This window comes from Pocillopora verrucosa, chromosome 6, assembly GCF_036669915.1.
Source record: "Pocillopora verrucosa isolate sample1 chromosome 6, ASM3666991v2, whole genome shotgun sequence".
Taxonomy (NCBI): domain Eukaryota; kingdom Metazoa; phylum Cnidaria; class Anthozoa; order Scleractinia; family Pocilloporidae; genus Pocillopora; species Pocillopora verrucosa.
In genome coordinates this window covers 16,667,894-16,675,235 of record NC_089317.1, presented here as the reverse complement: position 1 = coordinate 16,675,235, position 7,342 = coordinate 16,667,894, and the positions used below count along the sequence as shown (strand labels likewise).

The 7,342-nt window shown below is 37.7% G+C and overlaps 1 pseudogene; it reads right to left on the bottom strand.

Annotated features, from left to right (window-relative positions):
- Nucleotides 1–695: 695 nt before the first annotated feature.
- Nucleotides 696–5,840, bottom strand: LOC131787273 (uncharacterized; annotated as a pseudogene).
- Nucleotides 5,841–7,342: the final 1,502 nt, after the last annotated feature.

Here is a 7,342-nt window from a genome sequence, read left to right as displayed (position 1 = left end):
TTTAACGAGAAAAGTGAAAGAGAATTCTATCAACATTTGCCAGCTCGTATGCTTTCTCCATTTAAATAGTATACACATCCGATAAGATATTGACCACGCGAATATGGAGTAGTATTATCACAGGTTAAGCGTAAATCAGGAAGTCTATAAAGCCTGGCTTACAACGCTCGAATACTCAAACCAGTTTTTCTTTTGGCCCTTACAGATGAGAACATCTGGGTCTTTGAATACCGCAACAGAGTAAGCCTCATCACCTCACGAAAAGTTGACAATTCACCAATACCATAACATGTTTTTTATACGCCCGCACAACTGAATGTGTTGAGGATAGAGTCGAATCACCGGCCTTGTTGATCATCTAGGTCGAATGCAATAGGGCCTCGACTGCTCCGGCACAAATCTCATGTTTCTTAATCAATAAATCGATACCAACGTATACGTTAGGATTTGTTGTCCTCACAACACTACAATATGAAACTTTTTCACCGGAAAAAAGGTAAAAACCGCAACGCCGCAAATTCCAATATCCCCTTCAACTGGTGTCCTCTTGTGACGTGAGAAGGAAGGAAATAATGCTCTGACGTATTACAGGAGAAAAGAAATAATATCAGAAATTTGTATCATTGTTTAATGATACGTAATTGGAAACATATATTTTGCAGGAAGGAAAAACATACCATTTATTCACCCTCATCACAAGTTTAATTTTCTCTGCTTAGAGTATAGTTGTATGACTATGAGCCCATAAAAGGGAAGGACAAACATAACTTGAAATATTACCCATGACTTAAATAAATTCAGTTTTCAGGTCATTCTAATATTGATTTGCACTATTCACTGGTAAGATGTCGGAGTGGAAATTAAGGATGTGGTAAACAAAACACCATCTGGCTGGTCCTAGACGTGACTCTATACCATTCGGATACGCCATCGGAAACGCATCTTTTGCAGAAAATAACTCATTCATTTACCATCATCATAAGTATAATTTTTCTGTACTGAGATAATACCTGCCCATCAATTTAATGTGCCAAAGGGAGTTTCAAATTTTTTTTCAGTTTTCACGTCCTGTAAGAATTTGTCTACCTCAGCGAAACGAAAAAAAAATATTTAGTTTTGCATGAGTGTCGTTAGCAACGGCAGACCTTTTAACCTGGTGATGATCTGAGTGATGGTGAAATTGAAGATAACAGTAATGAAATCAGAGAAATTGTTCAATTTACGCCAAAATCCAAAAAGGATGTACTATACGATATCATCCAAAGCTGATGAGTTCGCTTTGTCAGTTCAGAACTGAAACTCAGGTTGAAAAAAAATTGTCCACAAGTGTAAACAAGCTATAATCTCTAAGAAACAAAAACAAAAAAAAAAAAAACGACGACGGTGCCAATAAGAGCGCTTGTTTGAAAAGTGGTTCAACGCCTTATTTGATATGGGAAAGAAAGCTTTAAACTTATAAATATTTTGTTACTACCCTTTCCTAATCATAACTCTCTTAGCAAATTTTATCTAATGACAACCCACATTCGGTTGAGTTTGACGCCGAAAATCTGCGGTCGCACGGCGCATTGTAAACAATAGCGCGATGTTCCTCTCATTTTGCATTCAAGGAAGATGTAACTGAGGTAAACCAATCCATTTTAGGATGTCAATTGGACTCACACTTTTATAAACCACACCTCTACCAATGCTCCGAGGTTATCTGCCTCTGACTCACTTTGATAAGGAGAGATTACCTGTGCACGCAACATAATACTTACCATCGTGCATGCAGCAAATCCCTACTGTGTTCACCCATGCCGTGTTCACCTGCAGTAGAACCAATATGTCTAAGACCAAATAGCGTGGTATTCAAGTGTCTCCCACGTCTTTTGAATGGAAACTGTGTTTTAAAAACCAGGAGACATACTTGGAGAGTCTGTTACAGTTCACCTAGTTTATAAACAGAGTGTCTTGGAATTTGTGCGGGATTAGCTGCTTACTTGCATATATTAGGCTACATTTTACTCGAGTTTACCTATTCCTAGCCTCCTCATATAGGAAACTTTACTGGAACTCTGTCTGACTATCAAAATGTGAGTATGGTTTAATAGGTTGATGACGAATCACAGTCATGCAATATGTGCTAGAGGTAATAACGTAATTCTCCAGATTCTGCCTAAAATCTTCAAATAAGGGTTGATCTCTGTAAACTAAAGGAGCTTCCTCTCGGATTGTGTCTATATAGTCTCTCCAATATGTGCTTATGTCCACTAAAGACTTTGGGTATGAGCGGTGTGTGGGATTACCCGCTGTAACAGCCACAAACATCAATGCCTGGCCTCGAAATATCAGTTCCACAGCAGACCAGATGTATCTATGCAGCGACCACCAACTTATTTTTTCGTATTGCACGCGGTAAGGGAAAAGATGCTCGATAGCTTTGAAATGAAATGCATTAAAAACGCCATCGAACCATATTGTTGGTATCACAAGGGGACTGTCCGTCATGTTACATATATTCCGTCGTCTATCATTTGTCCAGCTTGCTCCATGATGCACTCCATAATCCAAAACGCCAACCACAGGCTCGTAATCTAGGAGCCATTGTTCCACGACTCTGTACGGTGGAAGCCTTGTCATTTCATGCGAAGCAAATGAATTGAAACTAAGTACCACATCCTCATCCATAAAAATGTAATAATGGTATTTTGGGGATCTCTTCATTGCAGCAAAGTACAGCACATTTCGTCCTGTTCCCCATCCAGTATTAGGATCGAACAGATAAGTGATGTGAGGCGATTTTTGCACCTGACATTTAGTACGAAAGCTTAGCACTATGACATCACAGTGACATGTCTCGGGGTCGCCGATCTCGGAAGAAGAGGCCAAGTTTGAAGGAAGACATTGCTCCGTTTGAGTGAGATAAATGAAAACCTTTGGAGATGAATTATTTGTGGGTTTTTCTGTGGCTGTAGCTTGAGTTGGAACAACCTTTCGACTGATGACCTCACCTACGATAGACAGGGTATTGTAGTTTATTTTAAATTTTAAGAAATTAAGTCAGACCCAACCGGCCTTTAATTATTCAGTTTGCTGCAAAGGAAATAGACCTTTTTGGCTTCATACGTCATAGATTGGACACGTGGTCCGAAATGGGTAGACAACAGTCGCGGCCATAAGGCATTCAACTAAGAAGCGTAAGGCACGGTCGACTATCGCCGCGCCTGTAACTGCCACAAATTCGGATTTGTATTTTCTTAAGGATCCTAAGCTTCAGAAGCTAAGTATCCATGCTTTATTTCTTCAACTACAAGTCGCAAGAATTTGTGTTTTAATTAATCTGCGTCTCGTCTTGATTTAAATGTGATGGTTGTTTTTCAGTTTTTTTTGAAACACACATGGAATTTTAGAATGAAAAAATGTCAAAATAAATACTTAAGGGTAACATCTAGTGCCAACGTGTGTTCTGAACATTTCGAAGGCGAAGATTTTAGATTGCCGAACTAGGAGATTGAAAGATGCCACCTGTCCTTCGTTGTGTTTATAGCACAAATAATGTTTCCAGCACAATAATTTTAGGCATAGTTGTCACAGGTCAGGAAAATTCAGTGCCCGGAACAAGTCTGGGAATTTACACTCTTGATGATGAAAGATGGTGACACTTTCCTTTTGATGTTGATTATGCACATTTTTTTAACAGTTGTCAGATTCCTAACCAACATATCCTTTCCCTTTGTAAAGCAAATTAAAGTTGATTTGTGAAAGACATCATCCATTTTTTTTCCTTCCGTATATTTCACGGACATGAAAGATATTGGATTGGTGAAATAAACTGATGTTGGGTTTTTCGGAAAATCCATGTCACCTTTGGGAATTATCAATTCCTGCACGCTGTCTGTGACTTGCTGAAAGTTTTAATTTATGGGTGGAAAGGATGGCTTTGACGGGAGGTTTGAGGTCATTATCAGGATTTGCTGGTGAAATTGTTAATTCAATTGGTCAGAGAAATTTACGTTCGTCTGGGAAAGTCAAGGAATTTTAAAAACTTATGACTGTGGCAACAATTATGGTAGGAGGTGTTTTGGTATCCACTGGTCTGTTGCTTTGTTTTTCCCTTGTTCTACAGTGTAGATAATAATTAATTAATAATGCTTGATAAAATGATGACAAATTCCAAATATTTTATAAAACTAGTTCAATTTACGTGTTTTTCCAATACCTCCATACTCCTCTGACACGAAAAAGTGTATTCTAACACAAGGTTCTCAAATTCGTTTCGTGCACTGCAATATTTTGATCAAAAAGTCGGTAATTTTGATTTTTCTGTTAAGGCCAAAGACTTGATTGAGGGACAATCTGTGACTAAACACCACATTCTAGGAAAATGAAATCATAACAAATGGATCGGAGACAGTGTGGAAATGCAATGCAGATCTTGGGAATGAGAAAATTCAGTAAGCGCCGAAAATTAGCTTGGATTTCGGATATGTAACTCAAAGGACCTTCCGTTGGGAAATTAGGAGGTAATTTTTAATCAGTTGCCAGCCATACGCTTAAGGATTTATTAGGGAAATTTACCAGCTTTTTTTCTTAATCTAGTCTGTTCCGTCTTCTGTCCACAAATTAAACAAATTCTTAATTCGTGTCCTTTGCTCTCTAGTTAGGCTAAAATACTGTGCTGGTTTTTAAGTTAAAATTTAGCAAATATGATCACAAATAACTCGAAAAATCATTAGTTCATAATTTTTTTAAGCATAACATACTTGTCTTTGTATAGTCGTTCCAATGAAGCTTTCGACTCTGTAGGCGAAACATTTCGGTTGACCACTTTAGGCGCTGTGCAAACGAAAGTATTGATTAATCAAGACCAAAGACGTAAATATCACGAAATTATTAATACGAGGCTGTTCTCTCTTCGGCTTTTTTCCAAACTCATTTCTCACTTGAGATTTTTTTCCTTAGTTAAGCTATGATTTCATAAATGAAGTTCTTAGTTCTTAGTTAGTTCTTAGTTCTTAGTTCGCCCATAGCGGTACTCGGATAAATCTCTGTACTATCCATGCCATTCAGTAGATCCACTATGCATTTATTCAGTTGTTCTAAATATTCATATTACCACCTCAAATCACGAAATACATCAACGGTTTCAATAACGGTTCTTTCATACCAAAAACATTAAATAAAGTCACTTTACAATTCTTTTTTCACTTTTAAAGCTCGTGTAAGTTTTATAAAGAATTTTCTATAATGGAATTCAGCCACAATGCGCTCAGTAGACATGAATTCAGATATCGGGTCACTACGACGAAAACATCACGGAACAGATCTTCGACTTGCGTGGGAGAACTGTAACAAAATTTGGCAAAAAAACCTGCGTTTTGTCGAAAATAGCAAAGCATACCTACTATTCTTCATGAAAATTAAGGAAAAATTCACTCATTAAGCTTGGTTTAGACGTGTAGATATAAAGTTTCTGAAAACCATGGAAGCCTATTTACTTCATGTTGTCATGTCCACCTGAAACCGGCCCTTCGAGTTGGTAAGCTTTCGCAGGCTCAAGAGAACAGCTTTAAATGAATTACAACCCGCTTTAAAGTCGTTTTCAAAACTTAATTTTGGAAGTGTTCTTGTTTAAAACCCCGAGATCATAAGTCATGTGCTGTACATCAAATTCTGCAAATCAATTCAAGTCGTTGACTTACCGATTCTGCTGTAAATGTTCTGGTCTGTGTTCTTTCTCGTCCGAACTCGGCTATGTTCGCAGCATAGAGGAAGAAACCGGTCAAACAAACGATCACAATCAAAATTACAATTTTACTTCGCGTTGTAAGAATCATTTTTGGTTATGTTTAAATTTACTTCGTGAGCACGCTTAGGCTAGGGGGGAAAACAAAGAATATTACCACTCTCGTAATAGAAGACTGCAATATTAAAATACAGGCTTTGTCTGAAAATGACAAAACAATGATTGATCTAATTTTTTATGTTAAAGGAAACATGATAAGAGAGGATAGTTTTTTTGAAATAATTGAACAGCTTACAACAGGCTCATGGTGAATTTGACCAGCAAGTAGACTTTATGGGATGGTTGTTTACACGAGGTCTAACCCAAACTGCAGTTTTACGCTAGCAGTGGGCCTTACGTATTCTTTATAAGAAGGTTAAGTTGTTTCCACGAAATAAATGTCCTTCCACTGTGAGCTTGCGGCCCTCTTGACATTGTTCACTAAGATAAATGTTCAGATAAAGATTCAGCTATATTCAAGATAATTTATAATGCAGTTTTGTTAAACAACGGCAAAAATTTGAAATTAACCAACCGGCCCTCTGCCATTGTGAAAGCGGCCTACAAAGTATGTTCAGTGCTGTGGTGTCCCACTTTTTAGAGAGTGAAGTTTAAATTCCCTTATTAAAGTTACATTAATCTGTTAAGTAGCAGAGAATGTGGCTACTCTTTCTTGGTAGGTTTTGCAACCTTCTGGAAATGCTCCGACGAAGGGCTAACGCTCGAAACGTTAGCTTTTTTACCCTTTACGGTGGCTAATTTACGTTTTCAACCCAGTTGTTAACAATAAATTACAGCTATACTCTCCCACAGACGCAGCACCACAGTTTCTTTAGAAACTTACCCTTTTATTCTTCTGGAAATGACTGTCTTTACATTTCTGGTTATTCCCTGTGTTTCCAAGGCGACGACTTTTACGCATTGTTAGGAACCATTTTCGAAAATGTATATTATTTCTCCGCCGATTGTGCTAAAAATTTGCTTAAACAAGAATATTATTATATAATTTCATGCTCCTTACTCTTATTAGATAGATTCTGAATAGATATATTTGTAGCTTTCGCTTTTAATCCGTGTGTAGCGTTACAAAGCACGTGCAAGAAAAAGGGAAATCGCACTAACGATCACATTATAATCACGATCACAATCACGTTAAAGAACTGTTTGCAAACCAAAACAGCTACACGAAGGTAAAACTATCTCCAAAATGTCAAAGCACGTGTAATTCCCTAGAGATTGTCACGTTACACGCAACGCAACGTAAACCGGAAATGAAACGCGGAAAATGTGGAGTCAGATGCCCATAGCCTTTTACGACAGAAGTGCAGGGGTGTCTACTAAAAAATACATTGTAAGAGACGTGCACACGCTCTGACGATTTGAAAAACTCGTTCCAAAGGACAACTGGCGCATAGAACACGAGAAAAGAAGTGAACCTTCATTTGCCTTAACGATCCGTTGCTGTTGTGGTGAGTTCTGGCAAAGTAATCCATAATGAGCAGAATACAGCTGGTGGAAATATTAGCATCAGAACAATAAAAGTTGTCTCTTTGTGGAAAGAATAAAGTTTTTGAA